This window comes from Rattus norvegicus, chromosome 13, assembly GCF_021556685.1.
Source record: "Rattus norvegicus strain SHRSP/BbbUtx chromosome 13, alternate assembly SHRSP_T2T, whole genome shotgun sequence".
In the NCBI taxonomy this organism is placed as follows: Eukaryota; Metazoa; Chordata; class Mammalia; order Rodentia; family Muridae; genus Rattus; species Rattus norvegicus.
The window spans coordinates 55,658,710-55,678,108 of NC_141546.1; positions in this window are offsets into that span (position 1 = coordinate 55,658,710).

The window sequence follows — 19,399 nt, forward strand, 5'->3', positions numbered from 1 at the left end:
TACCTGTGGTCCCGAGGCTCAAGTTCGCTCGTGGGGTGCTACCCACGGGCTCTCTGCAGCGGCAGCAACCAGGAAGACCTGTGCCTCCGTTTCCGGGAGGTTCAGTGCACCAGGGTTCCAGATGGTCTTTGGCTTTTTCCTCTGGCGTCCGAGATGTGTGTGCAGAGAGCATTCTCTTTTGGTTTCCCAGGCTTGTCTGCCTCTCTGAAGGTTCAGCTCTCCCTCCCACGGGATTTGGGTGCAGAGAACTGTTTATCCGGTCTGTTTCTTTCCGGTTCTGGTGGTGTCTCAGGCACAGGGGTCCTGCCGCTCCTGGGCCCTCCCCCACGGGAGCCCAGAGGCCTTATACAGTTTCCTCTTGGGCCAGGGATGTGGGCAGGGGTGAGCAGTGTTGGTGGTCTCTTCCGCTCTGCAGCCTCAGGAGTGCCCACCTGACCAGGCGGTTGGGTATCTCCCTCACAGGGTCTGGGGGCAGAGAGCTGCTGGGGGCCGGGATCCGCGGGGTCGTTTGTGACATTCTTATGTTTATCTTCTATGGGTGGTAGAGAAGAGAAGAAGGGGAATAGGGTCTCAGGGTCAGGAGTGGAAAGAGACAGGATAGGGGGTCAGAAGGTCAGGAAAATGAACACAAATCTGCAGCAGCTTGAGTTTGGGGATAGGGGGTACACTTAGAAAGTCCCAGAAACCAGGGATGGGGAAGGCTCCCAGGAGTCAATGATGTAGGTGACCTTAGCCAAGTTGCCTAAGAAAGAGACATGAAACCTGAAGAGGCCACCTCCTATAGTCACACAGTACACATAGTGGAGTGGTAAGGGCACCAGTCCACTCACCAAACTTTCACTCCAAAATTTGTCTTATCTAAAAGAAATGCAGGGTTGAAGAAGAGATTGAATGAAAGATCAACCAGTAGTAAGTCCATCTCAAGACCCATTCCATGAACAAGCACCGATCCCTGACATTAATAATGATACTCTATTATTCTTTTATTCAGGAGCCTAAAACACTAGTCATCTGATAATTCAAGAAATTAGACAGCAACAAACCAAATAACCCAATTAAAAATAGGGTACAGATCTAAACAGAGAATTCTCAACAGGAGTGAGAAGTTCTTAAAGAAATGTTCAAAATTCTTAGTGATTATGGAAATGCAAATCAAAACAACTTCATCTTTAGACTAGTCAGAATGGCTAAGATCAAAAACATAAGGGTCTGAATATGCTGGTAAGAATGTTGAGGAAGGAGAACACTCTTCCATTGCTGGTAGGAGTGTGCACAAATACTCTGGGAATCAAGTTTGTAATTACTGAGAAAACTTTTAATAGTTCTACCTCAAGACCTAGCTTTTCTACTACTTGGCATATATCCAAAGGACGTTCCAACATCCCACAAAAACACTTGCTCACTTAAGTTCTTAGAACCTTTATTCGAAATAGCCAGAAACTGAAAACAACCTCAGCTGAAGAACAATTAAAGAACAACAGAATATTATTCAGCTATTAAAAACGAAGACATAATGAATTTTGTAGGCAAACGGATAGAACTTGAAAATATCGTTCTAAGTCAGGTAACCCAGTCCCAAAAGAACATGCATGGTATGTGCTAACTTATAGGTAGTTATTAGTCATAAAGTACAGGATACCCATGGTACAATCTACAGAACAAAAAGTTAAACATAAATGAAGGCCCAAGCAATGATGGTTGACTTTCACTCAGATGGGGGGATAAAATAGTCACAGTAGGCAGATGGAGACAGGGAACTAGGTGGGAGAAAGAATAGGGAGGGGAATAGTAGGTATGTCAAGGAAAGGGAGAGAGGGCCACATAAACAAAATAATGAATAAATATATGCAACTGACAATGTTTGGGAAGTGTGGGGCATCTACAGAATATGACAGAGACCTGGGACAATGAAGGCATCCAAGAATCGTGTGGGTAAATGTAGCACTGACGCAGAATTTGAGAATATGGAACTTGAAAGGGCTGCTGTCTGTAGCTAGACAGTAATCCCAGTGGAGTGTTAAAGATAGCAATCCACCCATAAAAATATTGACCCAAACTATATATTCTGTACAGGAAATGGAAGGACAAGAAAGGGGCAGAGGCTGAGGTAATGGGCCAAAAACTGGCCCAACTTGAGACTCATCCCTTGGACAAGCACCAATCCCTGACACTGTTAATGATACTCTATTATGCTTGCAGACAGCGATCTAATATGATTGTCATGTGAGTGTCCCGCCCAGCCCTGACTCAGATGGATGCAGAGACCCTACACCAAATAGTGGATGAAGCTTGGGGACTCTTATGGAAGAGTTGGAGCTAGGATCTGGGGCCCTGAAGAAGATAGGAACTCTGCAGTCAGACCAAGAGAGTCAACTAAGGTAGACCCATTGGGATTTCAGAGACTGATCATCCAACCAAGGAGCATGTGTGGGCTGAACCTAGTCCCTCATCAACTGCACCTAAGTAGCAGAGGTGCACCTCAGTCTTCATGTGGGTCCCAAACAACAAAAACAGGGGTTATCCCCAGACCTCTTGCTTGTATGTGGGATATGTTCTTCTAACTGGGCTGCCTAGACTGACTTCGGTGGGAGATGATGTGTCTAGTCTTGCAGAGACTTGATGTGCCAGGGTGGGAGGATATCAAGTGGGACTTCCACATGCTCAGAGGAGAAGGGGAAGCAGGATGGGAGGAAGGATCTTAGGAAGATGTGACTGGGTAAAAAGGCAGTGAGTGAGATGGAAAATGAATAAATAAAAAAAAACAAGTCAAAACAAAAGAAAAAATCCTTGAAATACAACTACCTTATAATCAATTTCACCATTTCTGAACATTTAAGAATACTGAGAGGACATCTTCACTTCCAGGTTCACTGTGATTATACTCTCAAAAGTTGTAAAAACAGCCTGGGTATTCATCAGGGGAAAATAAGTAAAAAATTATATTGTATAATACATTATATTAATGTAAATATAAATAGTATAATTTATAGGAAGTTGAATAAAATATACAACATGGCAACCTACAAAATAAACTAAATGCAGAATGACAACTGCTGTGTATTTGATCTCTTTCATGAAATTTAAAGGGGAAAACGAAGAATATGATAAAGGTTATTGATGGAGATAAGTGAAAGCTGGTGGGAAATATGGCACTAATGCTTAGATCTAAGTATGTCATATGAATGTAAGAAATATCACAAGGAAATTCATTCATACAATGTATGTCCACTACAGTAAAAAAAAATCCCACAGTTTTTCAATTGTTGATCTGAATCTGTCTATTATCAAGTTCGGAACTGATACTATGATGTATGAAACAAAATTCTGAAGCCCTCCAGTAATATTTCCTCACTTGTCTTTCAAGTACTTTACACAAACACACGCATGCACGTGCACATAACCCTCCCACACACACACACACACACTTGTAATAATGGCCTTTAGGTACATTTGTTGCCTGTGCATTCAAAGATGCTTCCTTGACAGCAGGCATGAAAGAATAACAGGTGGTCAGAATAACAAAATCAGGTTTAATCATTGCTAATCATTACAAACAGTTGCTCCAGGCACAGAACAATGGGGAACCATGTGGGCATGACTCTGAATATTAGTGTCAAGTGTTCATAACCGGTTTTCCATTGTCAGTATCCAGTCGCATCTCTGCTGTGAGAAGCAATCTTTTATTATGTGATTGGAAATATTGCTATACCATGTCTAGCCTAGAATGAGGAATGGACAGAGTAATTGCATGTCACCTTCAAAAAGTTATATGAACAACAAACAAACCACAAATAAATATGTAATATAAAATTACTAAATTGTGTATAAGAACTATATATAACAAAAGGACAGAAAAAAATTGATAGGACTTACTTTATTAGTCATGATTGTACCATGAATAACACATTTTTAAAATAACAAAATATGAGAGAAAATAAATTAAAATGTATGTGAAAATACAGTAGTAATTTATTATTATTATTAATTACTATTATTATATATGAGTCTGTTTAGTGTAGTGTTGTTGCTTACAAGTATTTACATATATAGGGTTGACCACTTGATATTGAAAAACCCATTAGGAAGTTGACTCCTAGGGAAAACCAATATTCCTATTTCAGAAGCCAACAGTTGCCTTGTTTATTGTTATTCCTATCTTTGTCGACATGGCAACCAATGTTGTCACTGTTCAGGTCTTGTTTGGGCAACGATATTGTTAAGATGTTATGGGTGTGGGTTTACTTGTATATCTAGAAGACAGACTTCCAGGTTCTCTAGCTCTTATATACTTTCTGCCGTCACTGTATGATGATCCTTGAGTGTTAAGTGTATGTTTTATATCCTGATGTAACCACTGGGGTAGAACATGCAATGGTCAGATTTTTCCTGTATTTTGACCAGTTGGATTTCTGTTATAGTTTTTGTCATCTTCAAAAGGAGGGTTCTTTGATGATGGGTGAAAATATTTTAACCACAGGTTGGATATTATTTTGTATGATATATAGATATAGATATAGATATAGATATAGATATAGATATAGATATAGATATAGATATAGATATAGATATAGATATAGATATATGTGTGTGTGTGTGTGTGTGTGTGTGTGTGAGAGAGAGAGAGAGAGAGAGAGAGAGAGAGAGAGAGAGAGAGAGAGAGAGTTTGTATTTCATGCTTTTAGTATGAAATAGGTGAGACTTAGTTGTAAAGTGAATAGTCTTTGATTGAGATCAGTGTGGCTTGATTAACTGTATAGCTTGAATACTTCGGCAGTTCTTACCCGGATCTCAAACACTTGTCCTAACATGCTTACATGATCTTTTTGAAGGTGAAGTTACAAATGTTGTTTGCCAGTGTGATACTCCTTGTGGGTTGTGTATTATATATCTGTTATACTTCTTGGTGTTTACATAAAGACTTAGTTCCAAATATTTCGCAGTTCTGCATGGTTCCTTATGAGATCACTGGTGATAAAAGTACTCAATTCTACTTAGATTTCCACAAATCCCTTCTCACTTTTGCACTCTCCTTCAGTAGTATGGATGTAAATGGGTTTGCTTCCACAACCCCATTTGAGAGTCAAAGAGATAGAGCACTCTTGGAATTTTTACTTTGCTGGTCAACATTTACAGATTCTCTATTTTCTCTTTCTGAAAATACAGTGCTGAAATTTTCTGAAGTTGTCTATTCCAGTCCCTCCTCTATGGGATGGGGTGATTCTTCATACTTTACAGTTCCTTCAGAACATATGTTCTATCTCTTCCCTGCTCTACTTTGTAATGGTCCCTATTACACTTTGTTATTTATCCAATAATCACTGCCTGCCAATTAAGATGTAATAATCCAACATTCTGTAGCTTTTTATCTGGATGTGATAGCAAACCACTCTTGCCTGTTTTTCATCTCTTCAATTAAGTTACTTTTATTATTATGACCTTGGAATACAATTCCTGGAGTAGTCCCTCTAATAAACTAAACCTACCTGAAGTCTCTGTTCTGGGTCATTCCTTTGTCAAATACATGTTGTAAAGGTGCTAACCGTGCTGTGCTTAGAGGACAGCAAGGGAGCTTTAATTGTTTTTCACATTTTGGCAGCTTTGTTGGGGACCTAAAACTTGTCTAAACATGAAGATTATTTAAAAACACACTTGACTAATGTTAATATTTTCATATTAAACCAATTTTACCTTATTAACAGCCAGATTACATATACGTAACTGACAGAACGTGAAATCCATGTGTATGAATCATTATATGCCATCTTTTGTTTTCATTTATACTCAAGATTTCATTTTAGGATGTGTAAATGTTAATCCATTTATAAGTTATCTTGAATTGTTTTAAATAATTTGTTCATGATAGCTATTTAAAGTATTCATAAAGTTAATAGACATATAAGTACAACGAATTGTGCTTATAATGATGTAGTATAAACTATAATTACTTTTGTTTTATATCATTTCTTTACGTAAGCAATAGGCAGTTTGTTATTGCATATTATTTTATGAGTTTGGTTTTGTATGATGGCCCCCTTTCTAGTAAATTTTAGAGAATAAAGCAAATATAAATGAAGAATCACTACTAAAAGTTAATTACAAAATTAAGTAATTTTATTACTCTGTAATCCTGTCAGCATTTTAAGAATAATAAATTGTGAGGTATAGCATGCATAAATGGTAAATAGGATCATATTACATAATTACAAAAGCAATTAGTTTTAAGAGGTTACATATGTGGGAAATTGAAAAATATTTAATTAAAATTTTAATAGTTAACTTGTAGTAAGCAACTGAAGAACAATTAGAAATTAGCTGCTATTTAAACTATATCAATCATAATGAGAACAACAAACATTGAAATGAAGGCTAGTCTTAAACTTCCCAGTCCTTTCAAATAGTAACTGTTTCAATATAAAGAGTATGACTTGATTACCACACAATTTGCTAAAGTTCACATGGAAACTTAAGAGCATACTTTTTTACACTCTGTCTTCCCTCTCATTCTTAGTGTATATACATGATGCTTTTGAAATTTTAAATTGTATTCAAATACTTTAAAAGTAGCAGTTTTAGCCTGCATTTGGAAAACGTTTGTTTCAAGTATTCTACAAGGCTGCAGTGCAATAGTCTCAAATGGTTAAGCAAACGAACTGTGAATTTTTAATACAGTGTCTCAAATCTTAGTGTCTGAGGGAAAAACATAACATTACTTTGCCATGTGTTATATTTCGGTGTTCAATTCCCATGTCTACTGCTCTAGAATCATTGTTCTGCTCCCTGTCCCTTAATAAATCATGCAAGTTCTTATCTCGAGAGCTGATGTAACACAAAAAGAACTGTCCTTTTGATTAAAATAACCTGCCTAAAATTATATTCACTTTTCATCTGATTTTTCTTAGGAGATTGTTTTTTTAAAGAATCATATAAATTAGGCATTATTCCATGTAATTTTAAACTTATTTTCTATAATCCTCATTATTATTTTATATTATTTTTGATGTATATAATTTATTTCTAAAGCAAATAGATTTGTTTCTTAAAGTAAATTTTGATACCAGTGTGATACTTTAGCGAATAGAAGTACTTGCCTTGTTAGCTCTTCTCCAAAAATTTTATTAGTTATTTATATTTCATCCTTTAAGGAACTTCTACTGAGAAAATTAAGCCCATATAGTGTTTTAGGTGATTTGAGTGTTGGAGGTTTAATCTTTATAGTATGTTATGCATTGGGAATTAATAGCCTGTAAGATGTATAGTTGCAATTCTTTTCTAACATTCTGGATCTCTCTTAAAACCAGCAACAGTTTGTTTATTTTGCACAGCTTTTTGATTTAATGGAAAAAGTATTTGACTCACCTTGAGAGTGTTTCCTCTATTCTTTTTATCATAGATGGGCTCATCTCACATAGGTCAGAACACTAACAGCAACTGGCCCTAATCCATTTGATTCTGAAATTTTACTACAATAAAATCAATTAATGCTTTGACCACTATGAAAATCAGGTATAGTTTAGAAACAGATTTAGTAAATTGAGAACATATTAGGGCAGTGATGATATACTTTATTTGCAAACTTTTAAAGCTTGAGTGAATATTTTAGAAACATTTAATCCAGTTTATCCCTTTCATTTCAATTGGAAATGATTGCATTATTCCTGCTGAATTTGAAAACCTAATTGAGAATGATTATGTTTCCTCAGAAAATGAACTGAACTTCCTTCATTTTTCTTCATAATTCATACTTTTAGAGAATACATGTATTGGTTGGATTAATTTTGTATCCCTGCAGGAACAATTGCATATTTTCTCATGGGACTAATATTGCATGCAAGCTCATTGGTGAGCAGTCACCTATGTGTGTAACTCTTTCAATTTCAGTTCATTTCATCTGGGATGAAAGCCAGTCTTATCTTGCGTCCAGGACTTTTAATGATGGCTAAACAAGGCAGCCTTTTTATTTCTATTCATGGTTACAGTTTTGGCAAGATGCAGTATCTTTCCCAGGTTTGTAGCACTTGCCATCAGTATTCTTTATCTAACAATGTTTTAAATTATATGTCCCCAGAAAAATTTTAACTTCCATTGATACTTTAGAATGTAAGTTCAATAGTAACCCTTTAAACTACTGTGGGATAACAAATTAAAGCTTTTCAAATGAAAAGTTTGCCAAGATGCCATTTTTGGAAGCATTGTGTTTACCTTTTATTAAAAATGTACCTAGTTTTGTTGTGTTTCATTTACTTTATCATCTGTCACACATTTCTTAAATATAAATGAACATATTTGTAAGTCTCCATTCCTGAAAAAGTGACCCCTGACAATATGATCCCAGTTAAAATGTGACATGCTATTTCCATTTTTGATTTGTGTAGGATCAAGCTGTAACTTGTATATGTAAGTTTCAAAGTATTAAGCATATACATTGAATTTATAATATATATCTATTTTATAAGAGGTGAATAAATTTGAGAAATATCCTTAAAAACAATAAGAAGCATCAAGATGTTCACTATACTATTTTTCTAATGTCTGTGAATACAAAAGCTGAAAATATTTGGATATCTAAATTATTGTCTGACATGACAGATAAAAGAACCATAAGAAGATATCTGACTTCCTTATTGTTTCTCAGTATTCAGCAGATACATTGGGCAAGCTTTCCATGAGGACTTTTTATTCAGATTATTTTATGTGTATGTGAATTTGTGTATAATATGAAAACTGGATGTGTTGGTGAGCACATGTCCATGGTTTCAGCCGAAGGACCACCTCTGTTATCATCCTGAGAAATATCTTCCAATGTTCATGAGACACGGTCATTATTAGTCTGGGTATCAACAGTTATCTAGATTGACTAAATCTTCCTGCCTGTGCCTTCCATTGCTGAACTTTCAAACTTACCTCATGCCTACCACAGGGGATATTTTCGAATCCTTATTAATTAATAGGGGAAACAGCAGTTATATACATATAAGCTGTCTATGGAGAATAAAAAGTAACATCTTAAATTAAATTAAACAACAATAAATAAATATTAGCATAGCTTCTTCATTTCTGATTGAATTTAGCTTTTGATATTTTTAATTGTGATAATTTTGAAATTCATATTGGGACAAGTTTCTTTAAGCTGAGGCTCTGAGGAAACTAAAGCGGGATAATTTATGGTCACAAGAATTTTTTGTAAAAGAATCCAACTGTGCCCAGCAAAAAGTGAATATAGTGAAAAATTTAAAAATCCATAAGGTTTCTCAGAACAAATGACATCTGTCAACATAGTAACATGTAATTGATGTATTAAGTTTTTCTTTTTTAAATATGATAAAATATTGTATTTAATATAGATTTATCAGATAAGATCCCATTTTGAGCATTAGTAGGACTTAAACTTCTAGCACATATCATGTTTCAATTTAAGGTGAAAATAGTGTAGATGAAGGATATCACATGTAGTCACAGGCCAGTCATTCACAGAGCAGGAAGGCTATTATAAAGTGCCGTAATGAGGATTCTGGGAAGAAATAAAAAAATTAATTAGAAGTCCCACAGTTACTCAGTAAAGGGACTTACAGTCTCATGAAGCCTTTAGAGTTTAGGGTTACTGGGCTATTAATGTTGTAAGATGGTGTGCTAGGATCAAAGGAACAAAATGAAACAAGTTACTTTAAGTATTTTCTGAAATTGCTGAAATGTCGTAACAAATAAACATGAAAAATACTCAGTATCACATTTATCCCAATTCTATTTTATATGGAATACAGTTTCCAGTAGAGACTAGAACAAAGGAAGCTGAAATAAAGTTTTTGCTATTTATACTTACCAAAATCATTTATATATATACAAATACAATGTGTATTATATATTATTTATATTATTTATATTTATATATATAATTTCTTGCAATATCTGAGGAAGTAATACTTTTTGAGTCAAAATATATGTTCAAATCTATGTGCTATTTTTTTCAGCAGAAATTGTTGTGAAAAGAAAGAAAAAAATATGATATCTGGATAGATCTTAAGTAACATTCATATTATCCTAAAACTATAGGTACACAGTAAATTTCACTACCATTCATATTCCTACTGATGGTAGAAATTTCTGCAGCATGTAAGCCAGAAATATTGTTGATAGGCTTCTCATTTAGTGGTAAATATTTTGTCACTACACAGAGGCCTTTGACAGAAATGTGAAAAGATTTTATTCATCAACCTAAATAGAAATATCACATTCTACTGAGAAAATATAATTTGAAGCACTGAAACTACAGATGATAAATTAGCTGATTCACTACACTTGTGTTCACAAAGTGAATTCTATAAGGCCAAACTGTATTTTCCTTGGTTCCCATGTCTCTCCAACCATTATATTGAATATAAATTATTTTCTCATATTATATATCCAGATTACAGTTTCCCCTTCCTCTGCTCTTCTCAGTTCCACCAAATATTTTACCTATGCAGATCTATCTCTTATTAGAAAACAAGAAGTTTCAAGGAGAAAAGAAGAAAACATAACTATCCTAGGCGTTCATTCCTTCATTCATTATTTCTAAAAAAAAAATACCTAAACAAAATATAAGATAAAACAAATGCCATCACATTGAATTTGGAGAGGTCAAACAAACAGTTGAAAAAGTTTCACAAGAGAAGACACAAGAGTCAGGGTTCCTCTTGTTAACATGCTCAGGAGTCCCATAAAAACACTGAGCTGAAGGTCATAACATATATACAAAGAACCTGGTGTAGACATGTGCATTTAAGAGAGGCCATTATTATATAAATATATACTTAACAGTTATTTGCTCATGTTGAAACTTGGATGTTTAATCACATATTATGTCCTGAATATGAGCTGATCTATAAAAATTTAAATTCATTGTCTATATTTTAATAAATACCTATGCTGTACCCTATACCATTTACATGTCGAGTTGTAAATGATTTCAAGCTCAAGACTTAAAACCGTATCTTCATTGTCTATATTTTAATAAATACCTATGCTGTACCCTATACCATTTACATGTCGAATTGTAAATGATTTCAAGCTCAAGACTTAAAACCGTATCTTCTTTCCAAATCTGAGTAGCTAGATAGATAATTGAACATTTAAGACAAAACTCCTCTTTCTGAGACCTAGGTTAAACTTCCAGAATCCTCACGGTGACAGATAACCAACTATAACTCAAACTTCAAGAGATATAAACCCGTTTTTGTCCTCCGTGAGCCACATGCCTATATGTAATGTACGAAATACTTGAGGCAAAGAAAACATATGAATTTGAAATTAAGATATAAAATATGTATTACTTAAATCTAGTCAATTTTCCATGAGGCAAGTTTGTGTGAGTTTCCTTTTCTACCACGATCACACAGGAAGTGAGGATTTGTTAGTGAATGTCTTGCTGCAGCTAGCACCTTTACAACCTTACAGGGCTTTCTTTGTGATAAAGAAAGACACAGTTTCAGAGGCTCCGCTACTTTCTCCTGGATAGATACATCACTTGTTCTCAGTGAATTTTCTTTGGTTTCCTGAATATAAAAGATGCACTTTTGTTTTCCATCATCTATCATTTGTTTTCTTTTAATATCATTTAAATTTTAAGCAGTATGTATATTTTTTTGTCTTGTCATAAAAGCCACACAGAAAAGAACTTGAAGACGTGATTCATCTTCTCTCCTGCTCCACCTAATGGCAACTCTGGGTACGCTGACACGAACTCACTTTCTTTTTCCTTTTTTCCTTTTCCTTTTCTTTAATCTTTTTTTTACAGTCCAGACTTTATCCCCTTCCCTGTCCACCTTCTAACTCTTCCACATCCCATTCCTCCCCCAAAACTCCACCCCTGTCTTCAAGAGAAGGTCCAACCCCCACCCCAATTCACCAGATCTCCCTCCTCCCTGGGGCCTCAAGTCTCTTTTGAGAATTAGGTGTATCTTCTCTGATTGAGTCCAGACCAGGTAGTCCTCTGTTGTACATGTGTTGGGGGCCTCATACGCTTGGTGTATGCTGCCAGGTGGTGGCTCAGGGTCTGAGAGATCTCAGTGGTCCAGGTTAGTTGAGACCGGTGGTCTTCCTATAGGGTCTCCCTCCTCAGCTTCCTCTGGCCTTTCCCTAATGCAGGCACAGGGATCACCAGCTTCTGTCCATTGTTTGGGTGTTATTACCTGCATTTGACTTTCAGCAAACACATTTTTACTGTGTTTCTTAAGGGCCTTCTTGCAGCCTTTTCTAGTATGTTGTTTTGGCAAGATTTCCTGTTGCAGTACAGATGTTCCTACAAGTTCCATATCCATTGAGGCTTCTGTCTTAAATCACAAAATGTCGTTCTTTACATTGTTTACACTGTTCACATAGCTTCAGTATGAATGTAAAAGCAGTGGATAAGCTAATATTTCCTGTTTGGGCCAGGACATAGAATTTAAATCGTAAATGCTTGAAAACAAAGTTACCAAATCCTTCCCATGTAACCTGATGATACCAGCATGGCCCCACTTCGACATCACAAAGATCCATACTCACAAATAAAACCCCAATTTTGATGTTAAATAATAACCATAACTTAAGTTTCATTTAATGTTGCAAATCCTGTGGCACAGTGATCACATTTCTTTAAATTTAGTTAATTGAAACAATCCTGGTTATTGATCATTATATAAAAGAGCTAACAGATGAGAAATATTTTCAAATATTTTAATGTTTTAGCTTTATGTTTCTCTTTGCAAATAAAAGCCAAGAGATGGTTTCCACCATTGTCATTCTGTCTCAGTGAACCTCTAGTCCAGAAGAGTAGTTCTAAATTTTAGAGGATAGATCACTGAGCTTGAAAACTTGTTTCATTTCCACTCTGTCACGCTCATTTTTACTTTCTAGACCTGATTGTTGGCAGTCAGCCCAGCCCACAGCTGCAGAAGGCTAGGCTTCCATTTAATGTTACCTTAAAGGCACATCACTGCACCTAACACTCCTAAGAAAACAATTAATTGTCCTAGTTCTCAACCTTTCTCTCTCTCTTGTTTTTCAAAGTTTTACTTGACTGAAAGAAACAAACCTGGATACAGAAAGTGACGATAGAAGTTGTCTTTGGAAGAGAAATAGTGTTAAATTCAAAATGGACTATACTAAATGTATGACTCACTTTGTCCTCTCAGATTAGTCTTGCCTGGTTTGGACAGACTCAAAGGCAGGAGAAATGGGATGGGATGGCTCTGTCCTATAGTCTTACTTTGTGCTAGGCAAAGGTTATGTTACAGTTTGTTTAGAGAGAGAGAGAGAGAGAGAGAGAGAGAGAGAGAGAGAGAGAGAGAGAGAGTTTGTGTAGAAATTTCTTGAAATATAGGTAAAACTCATGATCAATTCCTAACTAATGATGATAAATATAGATCGTAGGCTGATGCCTTTGTGCAGGAAGGCGGGTATCAGATAGATCAAGGCCTGTCACTGGAAGAGAAAGAAGGATGAATGGGATAATCATTCTAGAAGGTGGAGAGAGAGCTAGAGGAAGAGAAGGAGCTGGGAGAACGTGGCAGCAGATATTAAGATGTGTGGGTTGAGGTAGGAACGTTCTCATGGAGCACAGAGAGGGGGGAGGGAGTATGGGAGAAGGGGGAAGGTGAAAACATTTGAAATGTAAATACATAAAATATCCAAGAAAATTAAAATTAAAAAGAAATTATAAATGTCAACAAAATTTTCTTCTTGGTGCATAGATACAGATTGATATGAACACTTTTAAGGAATGGGTGTGTACAGGATTTTGTGCTGACCAGACAGGCAAATTACATCTTATCAATTGGATGAGAGGTTTTTGTGCTGTGTTTTTTCCTGTGCAGACTTAATTGAGTTCAAGAGAAGGTGCAGTGGCTGGACACATGAATCCCCCCATGGGATTGGGATGTGTATGACTGGTGTGGAAACAGCCTGACAAGGGAACTGTGAGTAAAAGCAAAGCTGGTGGCAAAGTGCCATGCTGGAAAGGCTCGTGAACCGCCTGGCTTAGAGAATACCATGGGGGCCTCCTTGGAGCCGCCGAGATAAATTAGAGCACTGATTTCTATTTACCACAACAAAAAATAAAAATAAAAACATATTCAAATATATCTTTCTTTCTGTGAATAATATATTACTCCTCTATTCTAAACTTACTCTTTAAAATTTTAAATTTTTTTTGTTTTCCTTATGATTGTAAAACTGGAACAGTACAATTATTATGCATTCTATTTTATTGAAATGTATTAAAAATACCTCAAAATTTGAAGTGTATTTTCAATAATATATTTAATTTAAAGGTAATGATGCTTTAATTTGTTAGGTTAGTGCATCAATCTTTCCAAAACAGCTGTTTCGTTAGTGCATAATATGATAATACACAGAAAACATTTACTAATATCATCAGTATTACGTTAAATAAAATGTTTAAAATTTTCAAAAAATAATTTTAATGATCATAAACTTTGTGATTTATGCGAGAAAGACGTCAAAAATTGCTTGATAAAATAGTTCTCTACCAAAAAGTAACAAAGTAATTATTAACTCTGAGTTATAAGCATAACTTTTCCAAACTTAATTGATAAGATACAAACATACAATTTATATACTTTTAAATATCCAGCTTAATAGTTTTAACTCAGGTCTTTCGATAATTCCTGTATTTATTTTTGTTTATGTTTTGTTGTGCTGGAAATAAAATGATTACTTATACTTTGTGTGAATTCTTTACCTAAAGAACAGTTAGTGTGCGGTCAGTTGGTACTAAGCCTTCTTCCAGTACCGCTTGCTTTAGCATGACAATGAATCTACAGCATTTTGTTTCTGTTTAAGGAAGTATTCTGAAAAGGATATTTTCATTAAATTCTTCTACTCTGTGATCAGAAAATTTTGAAAGTATGAGGAACAAAGAATATAGAGATAGAGAGGCTGTAAGACACCAAGGATTCAGACCCATCCCCCCCCCCGCCCCGAGCTCCCAGTGACTACATCACAAAAGAATACACATGGCTCCAACCACATATGTAGCAGATGACATTGTATGACATCAATAGGAGGAGTAGCCCTTGGTCCTGTGAAGGCTTGTTTCCCCAGTGTAGGGGAATGCTAGGGTATTGAGGTGGGGGTGGGTAGTTGGGAGAGAGGGGAACATCCGTGTAGAAGCATGGGGAGGGGGTATAGGAGAGGAGGGAACCAGAAAAGGGGATAACATTTGAAATGTAAATACATAAACTAACCAATTAATATAAAAGAAAAAAAAGACACCAAGTATTCAACACTTTTTAGACACAAGACAGTCGGTGTATATATCAACCCACAGAGACTTTGGGAGCATGGACAGGGTTACACAGTTCTGTACCAGATGGGGTGCTAGAGCTGAAACGAGAAGTGGACACAACCACCCACAAGATTTCTCCAATTGATAATCATTTGAAAATAATCACCTTTGGTCAAAAATTTTGTTCTCAAAATATGTCAGGTTTCTTTAACCTCACAGTTCCTTTGTTTATATAGTATATATAGTATGGCTTCTGGTCTTGTGTCTTTATATAATTCCTATGTTTGAGTGTGTGTGTGTGTGTGTGTGTGTGTGTGTGTGTGTGTGTGTTTGAATATTTTTGTGCTTTTTTTCGACTCTCCTAATTGTTTACTTTGTTGCATTTCTCCTTGCAATTTATCTTATTTTAATATATTGTATTACTATTTCTTAGATTTCTGATTTTGAGAAGAGACAGAAACATGTGCATTTGACTAGGAGGGAACTGTCACATTCCACTCTGTGGCGCCAACAAACATGTTCAGACATATGAATACATGGGAACCATACTAAACATACTGCACTGCAAATTACATTTAGTCCAACATGCAAAGTTACCAAGATTTATGGAAGTCTCAACAATGTTAAAAATCCAAAGTTCAAGGTCCCTTCTGAGATTCTTCCAATCATTTAAATGTGCTCCCTGAAGCAACACAGGAAAATGGCTGGGCAAACTACAAATTCTGTATCTCCATGTCTGATGGCAAAGCAGTCTACAGATCTCCAACTCCATTTTCATCTCTATTGACTGCAACAAAGTTCTTTCTCCTAGGCTGGTACCCATCCCTGTTAGGACCTTTCCTCAGCAGTAGCCCATGGGTCTGGCATGTCAAATACCTTGGGCTCATGCAAAGCAATTTCAATGTTATAGCTTCTCATTTCAATGTCTGGGATGCACACATGATCTTCTGTCCTACAAACAGTGGCATTTCTTAGTTCTGCCCTCTGTAGCACTCTAAGCTCAGGTTGATTCCACTCCACTACCATTACTGTTGTTGGTGATCATCCCATAGTAATGGCATCTCCAATACCCTGGGGCCTGCCACTGCAACCAGGCTTCACCAATAGCTACTCATTGGCTCTCTTCATGGTGCCAAGCTGCAAATGTTTTGCATGACCCCTTCAGTACTGGGCCATCAACTGGAACCTGTTGGATTGTATCTTCACCAATGTCCTTCCATAGCCTGTGATTATGCCAAGCCTCATCTGTTCTTCATGACCCCTTCATGCCTTTAAAACTAGGACTACCTGTGTGATTTTATATTATCAAGTACAGCTTCTGCACAAGGTAAAACATTGACTTTCTTCTTCTTCTTCTTCTTCTTCTTCTTCTTCTTCTTCTTCTTCTTCTTCTTCTTCTTCTTCTTCTTCTTCTTCTTCTTCTTCGGCTACTACTACTACTATTACTACTACTACTACTACTACTACTACTACTACTACTACTACTACTACTATTACTACTACTACATTGCTTTTTATTGGATATTTTTTATTGATATTTTAAATGTTATCCCCTTTGCTGGTTTCCACTCCTGAAATAAGCTATCCCATACTCCCTCCCCCTGCTTCTATGAGAGTGCTCCCTTACCCACCCACACTCCGTCCAACCTCTCCACTCTGACATTCCACTACACTGAGGCATCAAGCCTTGAGAGGACCAAAGGCGTCTCCTCCCTTTGATGCCCAACAAGGCCATCCTCTGCTACATATGTGGCTGGAGCCATAAGTCCATCCCCATGTACTCTTGTGATGGTGGTTTAGTCCCTAGGAATTCTGGGGTGTCTGCTTGGTTGATACTGTTCTTCTTCTTATGTGGTTGCAAACCCTTCAGCAACTCCAGTTCTTTGTCTAACTCTTTAACTGGGGACCCCTTTCTCAGTTCTATGGTTGACTGAAAGCATCTGCCTCTGTAGTTGTCAAGGTCTGGCAGAGCTGCCCAGGACAGCTATATCAATCTTCTGTCAGCATAGAATTCTTGGCATCTGCAGTATTGTCTAGGAATGGTGTCTGTATATGGGATGGATCCTCCAGATTGGACAGTCTCTGCATGGATTTTCTTTTAGTTTCTGTTCTACACTTTGTCTCCATATTTCTTCCTGTGAGTAATTTTTTTTACTCCTTCTAAGAAGATGTGATGCATCCACTCTTTGGTCTTCTTCTTCTTGAGCTTCATGTGGTTTGTGAATTATATTTTGGGTATTCCAAGCTTTTGGGCTAATATCCACTTATCAGTGAGTGTATACAATGTATATTCTTTTGTGATTACCATACTTAGGATGATATTTTCTAGATGCATCCATCTGACTAAGAATGCCATGTTTTTAATAGTTGAGTAGTATTCTATCTTCAAATGTACCATATTTTCTGAATACATTCCTTTGTCAAAAGACATCTTGGTTCTTTCCATCTTGGGGCTATTATAAATGATGCTGCTATGATCATAAATAGAGCATGTGTCCATAATATCTATTGGAGCAAGATTTTGGGTATAAGCCCAGGAGTGGTATAGCTGGATCCTCAGGTAATACTATATCCAATTTTCTGTGGAACCAAGAGAAATAAAAACAGTAAAGTAATTACAAATGGAGACAATCCTGGAAATAGAAAATCTAGGAGAGAGGTGATAGATGCAAGCATCACCAACAAAATACAAGAGATAGAAGAATCTCAGGCGCAGAAGATACTATAGAAAACATAGACACAACCATCAAAGAAAATGCAAAACACAAAAACTTCTAACCCAAAAACCATCCAGGAAATACAGGGCACAATAGGATGATCAAACCAAAAGATAATGGGTATAGAAGAGAGCAAAGATTTCCAACTTAAAATACCAGTAAATATTTTCAACAAAATTATAGAAGAAAACTTCCATAACGTAAAGAATGGGATGCCCATAAATTTACAAGACTACAAAAACTCAAACTAGATTGGCCAGAAAAGAAATTGCTCCTGACACATAATGGTCAAAACACCAAATGCACAAAACAAAGAAAGAATATTAAAAGCAGTAAGGAAATGGTCAAGTAACATATAAAAGCAGACCTATCAAATTTACCCCAGAATTCTTAACAGAGACAATGAAAGCAAGGAGATCCTGGGCAGATATCATACAGACCCTAAGATAACACCAATGTCAGCCCAGGCAACTATATCCAGTAAAACTTTCAATTACCATAAATGGAGAAATCGAGATTTTACATGACAAAACCAAATGTACACAAAATCTTTCCATCAATCCTGCCCTGCAAAGGATACTAGATGCAAAACTCCAACACAATGAGGAAAACTACACCACAGAAAATGAAAGAAAGTTATCTTCTTTCAATTAACCAAAAAGAAGATGCCCTCACATGTAATTCCACCTCTAGCAACAAAAATAATAGAAAGAAAACAAGAATCACTGGTCACTAATATTTCTCAACATCACTAGACTCAATTCCCTAATAAAAAGAAAAACAGACTGGATATGAAAAGAGGACCCAGCATTTTGATTCATACAGAAAACACACATCAGTGACAAAGACAGTACCAAAGAGTAAAAGGCAGGAACAATTTTTTAGGCAAATCATCCCAAGAAACAAACTGGAGTAGCCATTTAAAAAATATTAAAATTGACTTTCAAACTAAAGTTATCAGAAAGATAATGAAGAACATTTCATACTCATCAAAGGAAAAATTCACCAAGTTAAAAGAATCTATGCTTCCAATATCTATGCTGTAAATGCAAGGACACCTACATTTATAAAAGAAACCTTACTAAAGCTCAAAGCACACATTGCAAGTGACACAATAATAGTGGGAGATCTCATCACATCACTCTCCTCAGTAGACAGATCATGAAAACAAAATATAAACACAGACACAGTGAAATTAAGATAAATTATGAACCAAATGGATTTAACAGATATCTATAGAACATTTCATCCTAAAACAAAAGAATATACCATCTTCTCAGCACCTCAGGGTACCTTCTCCAAAACTGACCATATAACTGATCACAAAAGAGGTTTCAACAGATACAAGAAGAGAGAACTAATCCCACGAATCCTATCAGATAGCCAAAGACTTAAGCTGGTTGTCAATAACAACAACATG